Source organism: Triticum urartu, chromosome 1A (assembly GCF_056163025.1).
Source record: "Triticum urartu cultivar PI428250 chromosome 1A, HENAU_Tu73, whole genome shotgun sequence".
NCBI lineage: Eukaryota > Viridiplantae > Streptophyta > Magnoliopsida > Poales > Poaceae > Triticum > Triticum urartu.
In genome coordinates this window covers 229,777,634-229,797,342 of record NC_141873.1, presented here as the reverse complement: position 1 = coordinate 229,797,342, position 19,709 = coordinate 229,777,634, and positions in this window count along the sequence as shown.

Below are 19,709 nucleotides of genomic sequence, written 5' to 3'. Positions count from 1 at the left end.
GTGGGTATGAGTCCGCTAGTGACTATGATGAGGAGACTTTGGCTCTTATTACAAGTGAAGAACATGGTGGATATGATTCTGATCATGAGACGCAATACATGGCTGCTGAAGATGCTAACAGGTATGAAAGTTCAGTTGCTCAACGTGTTTTGAGTGTGCAGGTTACACAAGTCGAGCAAAATCAGAGGCATAATTTGTTCCATACAAAGCGAGTTGTGAAGGAACGTTATGTTCACGTCATCATAGATGGAGGGAGCTGCAACAATTTGGCTAGCATGGAGATGGTGGAGAAGCTATCTCTCACCACAAGATCACATCCACATCCTTACTACATCCAATGGTTCAACAACAGCGACAAGGTTAAGGTAACATGTATTGTTCGTGTGCAGTTTAGTATCTCTACATATGTTGATTATGTTGATTGTGTTGTGGTATCTATGCAAGCATGTTCCTTATTACTTGGTAGACCATGGCAATTTGATAAAAAAATTCTATACACCATGGTAGAAACAATCAGTATACTCTTTTTCATAAGGATAAATTTATTACTTTGCTTCCTATGATTCCTGATTCCATTTTGAAAGATGATATTAATAGAGCTAATAAAGCAAAACAGGAGAAAAATAAGATTGAAAATCAGATTGTGGCAAAAGAATTTGAGCAACAAATGACGCCTAATAATAAACCATCTAGTGTTGCTTCTGAAATTAAATTGAAAAGTGCATGTTTACTTGCCACCAAATCTGATATTGATGATCTAGATTTCAGCTAATCGGTTTGATATCCTTTTGTGTGAAAAGAGGCATTATTTTCATTCGAGGATGTGCCTTCCTCTTTGCCTCCTGCTGTTACTAACATTCTGCAGGAGTTTGCTGACGTCTTTCCACAAGACGTGCCACCGGGATTACCACCTATTCAAGGGATTGAGCATTAGATTGACTTAATTCCCGGTGCTTCGCTACCCAACCGTGCACCATACCGTACCAATCCAGAGGAGACGAAGGAGATTATGCATCAAGTCCAGGAGCTGCTCGACAAAGGTTATATTCGCGAATCCCTTAGCCCTTGTGATGTTCCTATTATTCTAGTGCAGAAAATGGATGGTACATCGCGTATGTGTGGTTATTGTAGAGGCATTAATAATATTACTATTCGTTACCGTCATCCTATTCCTAGGCTAGATGATGTGCTTGATGAATTGTGTGGATCTACAATATTCTCCAAAGTTAATTTGCGTAGTGGATACCATCAAATTCGTATGAAATTGGGAGATGAATGGAAAACAACATTTAAAACTAAGTTTGGTTTATATGAGTGGTTAGTCATGCCTTTTGGGTTAACTAATGCACCTAGTACTTTCATGAGATTAATGAACGAAGTTTGACGTGCTTTCATTGGACGATTTGTGGTAGTCTATTTTGATGATATACTGATTTATAGTAAATCTTTGGAGGAACGTTTGGAACATTTACGTGATGCTTTTATTGCTCTACGTGATGCACGTTTGTTTGGTAACCTTGGAAAGTGCACCTTTTGCACCGACAGAGTATCTTTTCTTGGTTGTGTTGTTACTCCACAGGGAATTGAAGTTGATAAAGCCAAGATTGAAGCTATTGAGAGTTGGCCGCAGCCCAAAACGGTCACTCAAGTGAGGAGTTTCCTTGGCCTCAAACCTTTCTATAGGCATTTTGTGAGGGATTTCAGCACCATTGCTGCACCTCTCAATGAGCTTACAAAGAAGGATGTGCCTTTTGTTTGGAGTACCGCACAGGAAGAAGCCTTCACGGTATTGAAAGATAAGTTGACACATGCTCGTTTACTCCAACTTCTTGATTTTAATAAGACTTTTGAGCTTGAATGTGATGCTAGTAGAATTGGATTAGGAGGTGTGTTATTACAAGATGGCAAACCTGTTGCGTACTTTTCTGAAAAATTGAGTGGGCCTTGTTTGAACTATTCTACTTATGATAGAATTATATGCTCTTGTTCGGACCTTAGAAACATGGCAACATTATTTATTGCCCAAGGAATTTGTTATACATTCTGATCATGAATCTTTGAAACGCATTAAAAGTCAAGCAAAACTGAACTGTAGACATGCTAAATGGGTTGAATTCATTGAGACTTTCCCTTATGTCATTAAACACAAGAAGGGTAAACAAAATGTTATTGCTGATGCATCGTCTCGTCATTATACTATGCTTTCACAACTTGACTTTAAAATATTTGGTTTGGAGACCATCAAAGATCAATATGTGCATGATGCTGAATTTCAAGATGTATTGGAGAATTGTAAGGAAGGGAGAACTTGGAACAAGTTCGTTGTTAACGATGGATTTGTGTTTCGTGCTAACCAGCTATGCATTCCAGCTAGCTCCGTTCGTCTTTTCTTGTTGCAGGAGGCGCATGGAGGAGGATTAATGGGACACTTTGGCATGAATAAGATGGAATTTATACTTGCTACACATTTCTTTTGGCCAAAGAAGAGACGGGATGTTGAGAGTTTTGTTGCTCGCTGCACTACATGTCAAAAAGCTAAGTCACGACTCAATCCTCATGGTTTATATATACCCTTGCCTGTACCTAGTGTTCCTTGGAAGGATATATCTATGGACTTTGTTTTAGGTTTACCATGAACCAAGAAGGGGAGGGATAGCATATTTGTTGTGGTGGATAGGTTGTAGCAACCAGACCTCAAACGGTCCAATCTCTGTGCTCAGGTGTCATCCCTGGATCAGTAATGCTGACACCACACAGTACTTGAAGGATTTATAACAGAGTAGCAATCACACACTTATTACATCGAGTGTCTCAAAAGAGAACTTATTACAATAAAATATGGTGTAAGGCCATCTAATAACGATAACAGCGGAAGGCTTGGAAGATAAGTGAGTCCATCAACTCCAATGGCATCATTGAGTATAGAACCACGACCTAAAACTCATTAATCTCGTCTAAAAAGTTTGCAACATTAACGTTGCAGCCCGAAACAGGTCAGCACATGGAATATGCTGGCAAAGTAACACATAGAGAGAGTAATGGAATGAAACAGCTATTCTATATGCATATTTGGCTGGTGGAAAGCTCTATGGTTACAGTTTTGCGTAAAGCCAATTTTTCCCTACTGCAAAGGAATAATTTATTTAACTATCAAGGTGGTTGTTAAACATTGAGAATGGTTGATAGCATTATAAATCCCAATTAAACATCATCATTAAATCAAACCCAACAAAATTAATTTAGAGTAACATGTTGAGATACACATGATAATCCAGGTACTAGATACTCAAGATGTCCATAACCGGGGACACGGCTAACCATGATTAGTTTATACACTCTGTAGAGGTTTGCGCACTTTTCCCCACAGGACTTGATCTCATCCGTTGGATTTCTCGCACTACATGGTGTTTGAGAAACGGATGACCGAGACATAGTCTTTCAGAAGCGCTAGCACCTTACGAACGAGTAGCCCATACCAACCTACATTCCCTACATCTGCTAGTCTACCACTGTAAGAGTTCGCACGACTTAATCAACTATGCTAGAGCCCATAATAGCTGGTGGCTGCACATGGAAGTTTCTAGCATGAATAATCTCATGACCCCTTTGAGCCTGGGTGGCGGTCCATAAAGAAAAACAGGCAATCGCTGGAATACCCAGGTGCCTCAATCCACCCAAATGTGTATTTAAGTTGCCACCTTAAATAAACCATTAATTAATAATCGCACATCTGTCATGGATACACTCACCCAATCCACGTCTACTAGCATAGCATGGCATAATAAGCAAACGTAGAAGTAACTCCCAAAGGTTTGATAATAACAGGTAATAGGTACTACCTCATCTACTTCCCAAACCCACAATTTAATTAGATCCTAATCATGCAATGTGTGAGGATTGATCTAATGCAATAAAACTAGGTAGAGGGAAAAACATGATCAAAGTGTTACTTGCCTTGCTGATGATCCGGGAAACCTAGTGATTCGAAGTAGCAAGCGGCGCACTCCGGGTACTCTATCGCAAACAAACAAGCATACAATAAGTACTCAACTAATGCACAGGTAAAAATCAAATAAGAGATCTAACCAGAAAGTTCAACTTAAAAACTCCGGTCGGCAAAAAGAATCAAATCGAACGAAGCAACGGAAGACAAACGACAAAAGAAACAGGCTTTGTTTACTATTCTGGATCTAGGGCAATTTTTACAGTGGCAAAAACTTGTTTGAGTTGGTTAAACGGAAAGAGGGTTTCGAGACGAAACTCCAGGCGCTTGAATCGCCTCATTCCGATAAATGAGCGAAAAGTTAAACTAAAACGAAAACCGGATCAGAAATCGCGATCAGAAAATCGCGGATTTAATCCATGAAAAAGAAAAATGATGAACAGTTTAACGAACGAACATTCGTTAACTGGATCTAAATGAAGAACGCGCTCGTTAAAACGAACAAACGAGCGAACGCTCGCTAATTAGCCTAAATCGAAAAAATCGATCTAAAGAAGAAAAAAACGGAAACAAAAAAACGAACGAAAACCGGCGAAAATCGAACGATTTTTCCGAGAAAACCGGCGGCGGGTCAACCTCGGCGGCTTGGGCGGCAAGACGGGCGGCCGCGGCTCCAGCGAGGCGGCGTCGGCGGTGGTGGGGTTCGGCGGGGCGGCGTGGGGCGGCGGCGGCGGAGGTGAGGGCGGCGGCTGCGGGCGCGGGGAGGCGGCGGCGGGCGCGGCGGCGGCGCTCGAGGTGGCGGCGGCGAAAGGCGGCGGCGGCGGTGAAAGGCGGGCACAGGGCGGTTAGGGTTTCGGCCTGGGGTGGGCCGGTGGCTTATAAAGGCTGGGGCTGGAGGAGTCCGGGCCTAGCACGGCCCGTAGGTCGGTTCAATATTTTTTTAAATAGTTCCGCTCAGAAAAAAACAAAAGGACTACTAAACGGACTCCAAAAATCCCGAAATAAATTTTCCCCGGCTTCTAAAATCAAGCCGCACAGGATGAACATTTATTTGGGGCCTAAATGCAACTTTGAAAAACGCGCATTTTTCCTAAATTCAAATAAAATAGCAAATAAAACCAAAATAAATCTTATTTGATTTTTTTAGTAAATCCTCAATATTTCTTTATTTTGGGAAAGTCATTTTATTCCCTCTCTCATAATTTTTGTAATAGAAATAATTGAAGATAAAATAAATCAAATCAAATGATGCTATTTTCAAAATTCGAGACATCTCAAATATGAAAATAACGAAATCCCCAACTCTCTCCGAGGGTTGTTGAGTTGCGTGAAATTTCTAGGATCAACCAAAATGCAATAAATGTGATATGCAATGATGATCTAGTGTATAACATTCCAAATTGAAAATTTGGGATGTTACATAGGTTCTCGAAAATGGCACACTTTATACCATGTCATAAAAGCGATGATGATGTTAATGTTGCTGATTTGTTCTTCCGTGAAATTATTCGATTGCATGGTGTGCCAAATACTATTGTTTCAGATCGTGATACTAAATTTCTTAGCCACTTTTGGAGATGTTAATGGCTAAGTTGGGGACTAAACTGCTTTTTAGTACTACTTGTCGCCCCCAAACTGATAGACAAACTGAAGTAGTCAATAGAACATTGTCTACTATGCTTAGGAATGTTTTGAAGAATAGTAAGAAAATGTGTGAAGAATGCTTGCCCCATGTTGAATTTTCTTATAATTGTTCATTGCATTCTACTTCTAAGATGTGCCCTTTTGAAATTGTGTATGGTTTCTTACCTCATGCACCTATTGATTTGTTGCCTCTTCCATCTTCGGAGAAGGTCAATTTTGATGCTAAATAATGTGCTAAATTGAGTTTAAAAATGCATGAGTTAACTAAGAAAAAAATTGAGCGTATTAATGCTAAATATAAACTTGCTGGAGATAAGGGTAGAAAACATGTTGTGTTTGCACCTGGAGATCTTGTTTGGTTACATTTGCGTAAGGATAGATTTCCTAATTTGCGCAAAACAAAGCTAATGCCACGTGTTGATGGTCCTTTTAAGGTCTTAGATAAAATAAATGATAATGCATATAAACTTGAGGTGCCTACAGATTTTGGGGTTAGTCCCACTTTTAACATTACAGATTTAAAGCCTTCTTTGGGTGAGGAAGATGAGCTTTCGTCAAGGACAGCTTCATTTCAAGAAGGGGAGGATGATGAGGACATCAATACCATTCTTACACCAACAGCCCCTACTACTACATATACTGGACCAATTACTAGAGCTCGCGCACGCAAATTAAATTATCAGGTACTTTCGTTTCTTAGTAATGATTCTAATGTTCATGAGAATATGATGTTGCCTAAATTGGATATATTTGTTTTGCTTACAAATGAAGGGCCTGGCATGGATAAGAGGGATGAGCACTGGAGCAAGAACAAGCATGGAGATGATGGCATGTGCAAGGGGAACAAGAACGGGGTTGCAAGTGATGATTTCAGGACTTTGAAGCCATCATATGGAGTGCATGAAGCCTTGGACGAAATATACAAGATGCCACTTCATAAATTTCGTCCAGAGGCTATTCTAGGTGCTGTGTCACCTTATTATTGGGCCAGGCCCATGTAATTTCGAAACACTTAAGTATAGGATGTTTTTAGAGTCCGTATGTGTGGAGAAACAAGAGTTAGGGTTGGTTTTGGACCCCTCCTCCAAGGGCCACGAAATTTCCTCCTCTTTCCTCCATAAATACAGCCCCTAGGGCATCATTTAGACTTTGGGTTTTGTTTAGATTAAAGTTCGCCATAGCTACAACTTCACGTACTTCGTTTGTGTTCAACGACCAGACAAAGGCGTCACAGAACCCCACCTTGATCAATAAAGCTTTCCACTTATAATTGCAATATCCAGATTGCAATCTTAGTTTCTTGGTTGTTCTTCGTTTGCCTGCAGGAAATAGACCTTCGTGGTCAGGTTGATCATGCTTCGGCGTGGTCAATAACCTCTCGGGGTTGGTTTAGCGATTGCTAAGGCGCGACGTCTTCGCACGTTCGTAGTCGGATCGTCAAAGTCGACTTCCTTCAAAATGATAGCCACCATCTCATCGAAAGATAGGAAACTTTTGCCTCTATCAAACATTTTCTTTACCCTTCTTGTGTTTAATGACATAAGGGAAAATCTCAATGAATTCAACCCATTTAGCATGTCTACAATTCAGTTTAGCTTGATTTTTAATATGTTTCAACGATTCATGATCATAATGTATAGGGCCATAAATAATGTTGCCATGTTTCTAAAGTCCAAACAAGAGCATATAATTCTTTATCATAAGTAGAATAATTCAGAGTAGGCCCACTCAATTTTTCAGAAAAGTATGCAATAGGTTTGCCATCTTGTTATAACACACCTCCTGATCCAATTCCACTAGCATCACATTCAAGCTCAAAAGTCTTATTAAAATTAGGAAGTTGGAGTAAAGGAGCATGTGTCAACTTATCTTTCAATACCGTGAAGGCTTCTTCCTGTGCGGTACCCCAAACAAAAGGCACATCCTTCTTTGTAAGCTCATTGAGAGGTGCAACAATGGTGCTGAAATCTCTCACAAAACGCCTATAGAATTCAGCGAGGCCAAGGAAACTCCTCACTTGTGTGACCATTTTGGGCTGCGGCCAACTCTCAATAGCTTCAATCCTAGCTTTATCAACTTCAATTCCCTGTGGAGTAACAACATAACCAAGAAAAGATACTCGGTCGGTGCAGAAGCTGCACTTCCCAAGGTTACCAAACAAACATGCATCACTTAGACCAATAAAAATAGCATGTAAATGTTCCAAATGTTGCTCCAAAGTTCTGCTATAAATCAGTATATCATCAAAATAGACTACCACAAATCATCCAATGAAAGCACGTAAAACTTCGTTCATTAATCTCATGAAAGTACTAGGTGCATTAGTTAACCCAAAAGGCAAGACTAACCACTCATATAATCCAAACTTAGTTTTAAATGTTGTTTTCCATTCATCTCCCAATTTCATATGAATTTGATGGTATCCACAACGCAAATCAACTTTGGAGAATATTGTAGAGCCACTCAATTCAACAAGCATGTCATCTAGCCTAGGAATAGGATGACGATAAGGAATAGTAATATTATTAATGCCTCTACAATCAACACACATACGCGATGTACCATCCTTTTTTGGCACTAGTATAATAGGAACAACACAAGGACTAAGAGATTCGCGTATATAACCTTTGTCGAGCAGCTCTTGTACTTGAGGCATAATCTCCTTCATCTCCTCTGCATTGGTACGGTATGGCGCACGGTTAGGCAGCAAAGTACCGGAAATTAAGTCAATCTGATGCTCAATCCCTTGAATAGGTGGTAATCCCGGTGGCACGTCTTGTGGGAAGACATCAGCGAACTCCTGCAAAATGTTAGTGACAGCAAGAGGCAAAGAGGAAGGTACATCCTCGAGAGAAAATAATGCCTCTTTGCACACAAAAGCATAGCAAACAGATTTGCTGAAATCAAGATCATCAATATCAGATTTGGTGGCAAGTAAACATGCACTTTTCAATTTATTTTCAGAAGCAACACTAGATGGTTTATTATTAGGCTTCATTTGTTGCTCAAATTCTTTTGCCACAATCTAATTTCACTCTTATTTTTCTCCTATTTTGCTTTATTAGCTCTATTAATGTCATCTTTCAAAATGGAATCAGGAGTCATAGGAAGCAAAGTAATATTTTTATCCTTATGAACAAGAGTATACTGATTGTTTCTACCATGGTGTACAGATTTTTTTATCAAATTGACATGGTCTACCAAGTAATAAGGAACATGCTTGCATAGGTACCACATCACAATCAACATAATCAGCATATGTAGAGATACTAAAATGCACACGAATAGTACGTGTTACCTTAACCTTGCCGCTATTGTTGAACCATTGGATGTAGTAAGGATGTGGATGTGGTCTTGTGGTGAGAGATAGCTTCTACACCATCTCCATGCTAGCCAAGTTGTTGGAGCTCCCTCCATCTATGATGACACGAACAAAACGTTCCTTCACAACTCCCTTTGTATGGAACAAATTATGCCTCTGATTTTGCTCAGCTTGTGTAACCTGCACACTCAAAACAGGTTGAGCAACTAAACATTCATACCTATCAGCATCTTTAGCAGCCATGTATTGTGTCTCATGATCAGAATCATCTCCACCTTGTTCTTCACTTGTAATAAAAGCCAAAGTCTCCTCATCATAGTCACTAGCGGACTCATACCCACCATCCTCTGTAACAATCATCACATGCTTAGATGGGCATTCTCTCACATAATGACCTCCACCCTTGCAATGACGACAAATAATATCATGTGTTTGCCCTGTTGATGCCATGGATGAAGAAGAGCTCTGTGCCGGCCCAGAATGTGTGCTCTTAGCAGATAGTGGTATTTGTGCATGCTTTCTTGTATCACGGTTGGAGGTGGCAGCTGACGGAGGTGCTGGTGTAGTAGAACATGTGGAAGTAGAGGATGCACGCGGTGTCCATGATAAAGGTCGGCTTGCAGAAAAGTTAATTCGTGCCAATGCCTGTCGATCCTGCACTTCACGTCCAGCTTTGCAAACAAGATGGAATAAACGAGTGATATTATTATATTCCTTATACTCTAGAATGGTCTGAATCTCCTTATTTAATCCACCCATAAAACGTGCAAGCATAGCTTCATTCTCCTCAATAATACCACATCTAATCATACCAGTTTGTAATTCCTCATAATATTCTTCTACAGAATTTTTTCCTTGTCTCAAACGCTGCAATTTTTGAAGCAATTCATCTTGATAATATGGTGGAACCCAGCGAGTACGCATAGCATTTTTCAAAGCAGCCCAAGTAGCTGTAATAGGATATAATCTACAATGTTTAGATCACCAAATAGATGCAAAACTAGTGAAAGCACAAACAGCAGCAGGAACACGTCTCTCCTCGGGATATTGTAAACATGTAAAACGTATTCAGTTTCTAACTCCCAAGTAAGATATATATCAGGAACATATCTACCCTCATATGGTGGAATATACAATTTCAGTTTAGGAAGATGGTCATGATCTCATACCTCAGGTGGTGGTGCAGCCCTACCGTTGCGATGATATGCATGAGGACGACCTGGTGGTGGTGGTGCTGGTGGTGGTTGCACGTAGTTCTGATTTTGATCAACCTCATCCTCGTAATGGTCCTCCACCTTTGCAGTAGCAGCAGGAGCTACAGAAGCATCAACAGTAGGTATAGCAGAACCAGAATTTTGACCAGGCTCAAGGGGAACACGCAATGCTCGTCCCACTTAATTTGGAAGGCGACGTAGCTGTTGTTTTTGTTGATGTAGAGGTGCGACAGGTGCAGCGGGCGGTGGTTGTGGAAGACGCGCGAGTACTTCATCGAACCTGGCGTCCAACTTGGTGTTAATTGTCTTCTCAATGTCATCAATCCTCTCTAGTGCCTTTTCGATGGTGGCCATGACGTCTTCCACCTGTTGACTCAACATTTGCTAAAATTTATCATGAAGCTCCTTCTTCGTCATGTTATCCTAGTCAATCTCGTTGGCTTGTGATCCTGTCATGGATAGCAGCAATAGAAACACACAAGAATATGATCCTACAGACTAATAGAAAGTGGCAGTGTGTCACAAATCCGTCAAGAAAATCTCAAATTCTTACCGGTTCTTACCCAGCAACAGGTGGTGATCGACAACCGTTGTAGTCAAAACTCTCAAAGCTTGGATAGAGCGATTACAAGGGAGAGTCAAACGCATGACGTAGATGTATGTGGAGCTGGGAGGCTTATAATATGGTAGCAAAAAGGGTCAGCAATAATCAATTCAGAGATGCAAAATTGAATAACGCTCAATGATGGTACTGTGCTGGTCCTAGGCTAGACCATACTAGAGACGCGAGCCTGGAACACTAACAAAATCACGGCACGGCACGTAAACAAGGGAAAAGCACACTCTGGAAAAAAATCGCTCTCTTTTTTTTGCGCTCCTCTTTTTTTGCGGAAAATCACTATAATGGCGAGTGTCTCAAAACTCTTCCCAAGTCAAATTGACAGGATAGGCACGATTTTTTTTGACTATTTCAGTATTTTGTTCGGAAATCAAGGTAGCGACGACGAAAAAGTGCGACAAAAAATCACTATGATGGCGAGTGTCTCAAAAGACTCAGAAAATCCTAAAAATAGGATAGGGAAAATATTTCGCCTGCCAAAACTTTGGCCTAAAAACTGCCCGGGGGTCTCCAGACTCTTTTTTTCTTCCGAAACCTACTCAGGCAAGGAAATACGAATCAGAAAATAGATGGATCTCGAAAACAAACCTAATATGACAAGAACTTGGATTGGTGGTGGATATATGATGGTAAGATATGGCAGTGGTGGTGGTATATGGCAACAGTGGTGGTATATGGCAGCGGTGATGGTATAAGGTAGCGGTGGTGGTATATGGATACGGATTGGTGATGGTATATGGATACGGATTGGTGATGGTATATGGATACGAATCGGTGTCGGATAAGTGGTGGTGGTAGATGGCGGGGGGTGATGATGATGGTGCATGGTGGCATGACAACTTATGACCAGAACTCAAAACTCTAAAAGATTGGACGCTAAGACCAGCAACTAGACACGACAATGCAACCACAAATTTAACAAAACAAAAACCCTAAAAAGATTATTCAAAGGCTCAGATTGGTTCGGATATGATGAACTGGCCCAAATTTTTTGTGGCTTTTTTGTGGACTATAGGTATGAAGAACAGACTCGATGTAAACTACGAAAAACTGTAAAACTCACCGAGCAACCTGGAAATATGATACCACTTGATAGAGGCAAAGGTGTCCCGTCTTTCGATGAGATGGTGATTATCGTTTCGGAGGAGTAGACTTTCATGATACGACTACGAACGTGCGAGGAAGTCGCGCCTTAGCAATCGCTAAACCAACTCCGAGAGATTATTGACCACGCCGGAGCACGACCAACCTGACTACGAACGTCTATTTCCTGCAAGCAAATGAAGATCAAGCAAGAAACTAAGATTGCAATCTAGATATTGTGAATATAAGATGAAAGCTTTATTGATCAAGGTGGGGTTATGTGACGCCTTGGTCTGGTCGTTGAACACAAACGAAGTACGTGAAGTTGCAGCTATTGTGAACTTCTAATCTAAACAAAACCGAAAGTCTAAACGATGCCCTAAGGGTTGTATATATGGAGGAAAGAGGGGGAATCTCGTGGCCCTTGGAGGAAGGATCCGAAACCAACCCTAACTCTTGTTTCCCCACACATACGGACTCTAAAACATCCTATAATCAAGTATTTTGAAATTACATGGGCCTGGCCCAAAAATAAGGTGACACATCACCTAGAATAGCCTCTGGACGAAATTTATGAAGTGCCATCTTGTATATTTCATCCAAGGCTTCGTGCACTCATTATGGTGGCTTCAAAGTCCTGGAATCGTCACTTGTAACTTCGTTATTATTCCCCTTGCGCATGCCATCATCTCCATGCTTGAACTTGCTCCAAGGTGCATCTTTCTTGTCCAAGATAGGCCCTTCATTTGTAAGAAAAACAAATGTATCCAATTTAGGCAGCATCATATTCTCATGAGCATTAGAATCGTTACCAAGAAACGTAAGTACCTGGTAACTCAATTGGCGTGCACGAGCTCTAGTAATTGGTCCAGTATGTATAGCAGCAGGGGTTGTGGGTGTAACAATGGTATTGATGTCCTCATCATTGCGACTCTCCGAGCAACGTACAAGAGACTACCTCGACAACAAGCTCGACGAACAAAAACAAGAGAGCAACGCAAGAATGGACGTGATTTGTGCCTTGTTGGTCAACCGCTCTTCTACCTCTTCGTCCTACTCAAGACGGAGCCGCTCGAGTCGATACTCCGATGACACTATCTCCAGCTCAACTACTCTGACATCAAACACTCATCGATGAGCCGCGCACCAAGACCGCTAAGCAAACCGCAATCCTCTACAAGGCAATCCTATACAAGAGCAATTTGACGAGAAAGCACATCGACATTGCGAAAACCAAGCTACTCTCGCGCAAGCACAAGAACGGCAATGTCTACGCCAACACGAGGAAGAACGAGTGATACAACACCAAGACGAACAAGATGTCAAGGCACAAGGTCAAGAGCAACTATGATGAGAAGCTTGAGCACTTAGGCGCAATGTGCCCTCAACGAAACAAGTCGCGCCGTAGCCGCATGCAACTACCATAGGCGCAAGCAAGAACAAGCGCTTCACGATGAAGTTCAAGAGAGGATCTATCAAGCTCGAGGCATCGTAAAGTTCCACAAGCTCCTCGACAAGAACCCGAAGTTCACCAAGAACAACATGAGGTTGACAACCCTCCATGCCAAGGGCAACATGAGGATGACAATCCTCCACGACAAGGGCGTCATCATCCTCGACCCCAACACAATGAAGAGCAACGCTACGGCAAGCTCAAGTTCACCATGCCCAAGTTCACTAGAAGCAATGATCCCGAAGAGTACCTTTCATGGGTATTGAAGGTTGACAAGATCTTTCATTTGTACAACTATGAGGAAAAGAAGAAGATCGCCATGGCATCCCTTGTGTTCCAAGACTACGTCCTCATATGGTGGGAACAAGTCATTGAGCGACAAGAAGCAAGAGGTGAACCACCCATCACCACTTGGGATCTAATGAAGGATGTCATGAGAGCATGCTTCGTGCCAACATACTATAACCGCGACCTCGTCAAGAAACTCCAACTCCTCAAGCAAGGAACAAAGAGTGTTGAAGAATACTACAAAGAAATGGAGATTGCCATGATAAGAGCCAATGTCACTGAAGATGATGAGCAAACTATGGCACGTTTCTTGAATGGACTCAATCATCCTATCAAGAAGATCGCCGACTTCCAACCATACTCGAACCTCATCGAGCTACTGCATCAAGCTATCAAGGCGGAACTGCAAGTGCAATATGACTTCAAGTATGCCAAGTACTCTTCCAAGTGTTGTGTCTTCTCCAACACCCAAGCTTAAATGACTCCAACAACTTCTACCTCAACCAAGCCATCTACAAGCAACGGCGACAAGTAAAGTTACAAGAAAACTTCGACAACCTCAAGCCGTCCTCCTACTACAAGCAACTTCAAGCCGAGAGCTTCATCATCATCTACTCCAACCAATGATACCATCAAGACAAGTTCCTTCAAATGCTTCACATGCGGCGGCCGAGGCCACAAGTCCTTCAAGTTTACCAACAAGCGCATCATGATCCTCAACGACGACGGAACCTATGACTCCATGAGTGAAGAGGAAATGGAAGCCCTTGAGCAAGTGGCCATACGCCAGCAAGTGAACGACGATGAAGATAATCAAGTCTTATGTGATGAAGATTCAAGCCCTGCTCTTGTTGTCTCCTAGGTGTTAACACTTCAACATCAATCAGATGAAGACCAAAGACCAAAGAAGCCATATCTTCCATACCAAGGCCGGCATCAATGGAAGGTCCGTGAAGGTGATGTAGGGTGGAACCCTAGATGGACGATCTTTCATGAAAGGAGAGGATCCCGCGATGAACAGAAGCATACGAGGGGAAACACGAGGGGAAAACACAAAGAGCACAAAGAGAAACACTCAAACCAACAAGATTAAGTCACACATGTGCTAGATCCTCGAAACACAAGAGAAGATACAAGATCCAAAGTCAACAAGGGACGATACAAATGGTAACCGGTCTTCTCCATGAGGAGGTCTTGATGGGGCCACCCAAGAGGGGGTCTTGAAATCAAGGTGGATCTTCTCCGTAGAGGGGCCGCGGTCTCTCTCAAGGAGTAGGTCCTATATGGATGAGTGAGGCTCTATCTCTCAAATGAGATGTCACAACACTAACCCTAAAATGTAGGTAGGAGGAGAGTATATGTAGTATAGGGGGCGAAAGGGTACATGGGCCTCGGCCCTTTACTGTGCGCAGATAGACGGGGCCGGATGTCCGGGCGTCGGGCCGGATGTCCGGGCCTTCGGGAGGAGCCGGATGTCTGGGGCCGGGGCCGGATGTCCGGGCTGACGGGGCTTTTCTTCTGTCCCCTGGATGTAGCTTGTCCGGATATCCGGGCGTTGGGGCTGGATTTCCGGGCCGGGCCGGATGTCCGGGCTGGGGCCGGATTTCTAGGGCCTGTAGATGCTCGGCGGCTGGAACGTTGATGTAGTTGATGTCTCCAGCGGTCGGATGTCCGGGCTCGGGGCAGATGTCCGGATCCTGGAGCTGCCTTCTTCTCCTCTCGGCGTTCCTCTTCATCCGTGGACATGGTGGCATGTCTGTCTTCACGTGCATCTTCGGGAGGGTCCTCTTGGTACCTAATCATGCACAACATCTCGGACTTAGGTAGTATCCATGTCTCAAGAGGATCATATGTAATATCACTGAGAGAAGTCACCTCGGTCTCGAGATCTCTAGCTCTAGCTCGAGTCATAGGTCCTCTTGGCACTTCGTCAGACGATGGTAGGTCCATGGGGATGACCTTAGGATGCTCCGCATCATCTCCCCTCCCTTGGGGAAGATCCGACCTCGGATCGAAATCCTCATCACCATGGTAGGGCGAGAGATCTTTGATGTTGAAGATGTCACTCACAGAGTACTTGTCGTGTGGAATGTCGATCTTGTAGGCGTTGTTGTTGTAGTGTTCAAGCACCTTGAAGGTTCCATCCACTCGTGGTCGAAGTTTGGACTTGCGTTCATTGGGGAAGCAGTCCTTGCGAAGGTGTAGCCACACAGCATCTCCAATGTTGAACACCATGGGGTGCTTGTTGATGTTGAGCTTGGTCGCAAGTCGTTGTACTTGGCGCTCGATTGTGTGCCTTGTATCTTCATGCACCTTCTTGAGATGGTTCACACATGCACTTGTGTCCATATTGATGTGCTTTTGTAGTGGTAGAGGGAGAATGTCCAAAGGGGACAATGAGTTGAATCCGTAGACGACATCGAAGGGGGGCTTGCCGGTAGTTGAGTGTCTTGGGCGGTTGTAGGCGAACTCGGCGATAGGTAGACACTCCTCCCACTCCTTGATGTTCTTCTTGATTAGCATGCGAAGTCGGCGATCTTCTTGATAATGTCGTCGTCTTGCCCGATTAAGAGTGGGTTGGTAGAAGTACTTGGCCTATCCATCATTCCAAGAGAAATATGTGAGTGGGAGAAAGAGAAGAACGTATACCAAATGTACCTTGACCGATGTTGAAGATGGATCAAAGATCACTCTAATGTGGAACAAGGAAATAGCACAATTGGTACCAATTCTTGTCGGTTTCTCACAACTACACAAGTAAAAGCTTATGGTGGAGCTCGGTTAGGATGGTGGCATGAAATTTGATGCAATTGTTAGTGAGCTTCAATAATGTTGGAAAAGATTCGCAAGTTTGCAATGCAACAAGTAGACTAAGCAAAATATGGTACACGGAAACACACATGCAAAGAGATAAGTGGGGTCGTGCAACAAAGGATGAGCCAAAATGTGGAATCCATGAAAATGCTCTTGTTGCACAACACTAGAGAGACGCTAGCACGATTGCACAATAGACGGATACGAAGACTTGTGCACAACCTACTAAGAAAAAATGCAATGACTTCTATGCCAAGTATGCTCTATGTATGGTATTCTGATGATATGATCCAAGATGATCTAATATGACAATCTTAATGTTGTATGATGCTATGGTTCTTGCTTAAATGCTCTTTGCTTATCTTTCCCTTTTGCTTAAAAGCTTGTTTGGCTCTTTGTTGTTTGAGCTCTTTTCTCATGCAATGCTTCACGAACCAAGATAGCAAGTTTATGCGATGACAACCTTGTGACACAAGAGATGATACCAAGATATGTACCAATGATATATGTATGCTATGGGAAGTATGATCACTAATGTGCACAAGTCATGTTCCCAGCAATACTCAAAGGCTAGTCTCGATGGGTAAGCGACGCAAAAGAGTAAGGCTATGATGTATATCAATGTAATGGCAAGAAAGGTGTATGACTATACCAAGACGAGGGTACCGCTTCTTGCTTACGGTATGGTGTCAAAATGGTGTAGAGGTTGTTGTCGATGGCGTGTCCGTGGAGAAGATGAGCGGCGGTGATGTTGATGTCGAACCGTACCTAAATAGCCGAAACACAATAGGACACAGAACCACAACTCAAATTCTCAAAGCAAAACGTGACAAAATTGTCGAAGTTGGTAGTGGTAAGCTATGGTGGTGTATGTCGTATATGGCAGTGCTATGCGGAAGTGGTGGTGGTTTGCGAAAGTGTATGTGGGCACCGGAACAAAATTTGGCGAAATTTGGACGGGAAACGGGGCGATGGATGGAATTGATGCTGCCAGGGGTCGGATGTCCGGGCTTGATGGCCGGATGTCCGGGGGTGACCGGATGTCTGGGCTGTCGGGCCGGATGTCCGGGCTCTGGATCCATGGACGAACTTGATGAACTTCCAACCATACAAGGTAGTTGAGTGTCTTGGGCGGTTGTAGGCGAACTCGGCGATAGGTAGACACTCCTCCCACTCCTTGATGTTCTTCTTGATTAGCATGCGAAGTAGAGCGGAGAGTGTGCGGTTGGTCACCTCCGTTTGGCCGTCGGTTTGTGGATGGTACACCGTGGAGAAGAGTAGCTTGATTCCGAGCTTGGCGCATAGGGTCTTCCAAAAGTAACTCAAGAACTTGACGTCGCGGTCCGAGACAATCGTCTTTGGCACTCCATGTAGCCGTAAGATTTCCCTACAAAATATATTGGCAACATGTGAAGCATCGTCTATGTTGTTGCAAGGAATGAAATGTGCCATCTTAGAGAAGTGGTCCACAACAATAAATACTGAATCCTTTCCATTTCTAGTTCTAGGCAATCCAAGTACAAAATCCATGCTAATATCTTCCCATGGTTGATATGGAATTGGGAGAGGCATATAAAGTACATGGGATTGAGCTTTAGACTTAGGTTTGCGACATGTAGAGCATCGGTTGGTGAAGCGGTTGACTTCGTGAAACATCTTGGGACAATAATAGTTCTTGGATAGCATAGCAAAAGTCTTGTCACGTCCAAAATGTCCCATTAGTCCTCCTCCATGAGATTCCTGCAAAAGCAACAAATGAAGAGAAAACTCGGGGATGCAAAGTTTGTTAGCTCTCATAAGATATCCATCTTTGATTAAATAGCGTTCCCAAGATGTATGCGTCAAACACTTGGCATATGGAATAGCAAAAGTAGGATCATGTGCATACAAGTCTTTTATGTGCTCAAAGCCAATGACATCCAATTCAAGTTGAGTAACATGCATGCATATGCGGGAAAGAGCGTCCGCCACAACATTTTCCTTACCTTTGATGTATTTGATGACATAAGGAAAAGACTCAATGAATTCACTCCATTTAGCATGACGCTTGTTCAACTTAGTTTGACCCTTAAGGTATTTAAGCGTTTCATGATCGGTATGAATGATAAATTCATGAGGGTGAAGATAATGTTCCCATTCACGCAAAAATCGCACTAAAGCATATAACTCTTTGTCATAGAATTGTGTTGCGCTTCGGAAAGTTTCTCACTAAAGTAAGCTATGGGGTGCTTCTCTTGCGTTAACACACCTCCTATGCCATTACCACTAGCATCACAATAAATCTCAAAGGGTTTGTGAAAGTTGGGTAATGCAAGCACGGGAGCATGAGTAAGCAAATTCTTAAGCTCATTGAATGCAGTATCTTGGGATGGTCCCCAAACGAAAGGCGCTTTTTTCTTTCTCAAAGCATGCAAAGGTGAAGCAATGGTGCTAAAGTCTTTCACAAATCTACGGCTGAAACCGGCTAAACCAAGGAAGCTACGCACTTGATGCAAGTTGGTTGGTTGTGGCCAAGTTTTGATAGCATTGATCTTAGAGTCAATAACATGAACACCCTTAGAGGAAACAACAAAACCCAAGAAAATGAGCTTATCAACGCCAAAAAGGAACTTTTCCATGTTAGCATAAAGACGCTCTTTTTGAAGAGTTTGCAAAACGGTTCGAACATGGGTGACATGATCTTTGAGAGATTTGCTATAAACAAGGATATCATCAAAGTAGACCACAAGAAACTCACCAATGTGAGGGTGAAAACATAATTCATAAGACGCATGAAAGTACCCGGTGCTTCCGATAAACCCATAGGCATAACTAACCACTCATACAAACCAAACTTTGTTTTGAAAGCGGTCTTCCATTCATCACCCTCTTGTATGCGGATTTGTTAGTAACCACTTTTAACGTCAATTTTGGAAAAGATAGCGGCACCACTAAGTTCATCAAGCATATCATCAAGGCATGGAATGGGATACCTATAGCGAACGGTGATAGCATTGATAGGTCTACAATCGGAACACATGCGAAAGCTACCGTCTCGTTTTGGCACAAGAATGACCGGAATGGCACAAGGACTCAAACTTTCACGCACATGTCCATGGTGTATGAGATGCTTTACTTGCCTTTGTATTTCTTTGGTTTCTTCGGGGTTGACTTGGTAGGGAGCTTTGTTCAGAAGTGGAGCTTCGGGGATGAGGTCGATGCGGTGCTCGATGCCTCGTAGTGGAAGTAGTCCCGGAGGTAGCTCGTCGGGTAAAACCTCTTGGAATTCCTGCAAAAGAGAAGACAACACTAAAGGTATAGTGTCAGAGGTGTTAGCTTTTGGTGCATCA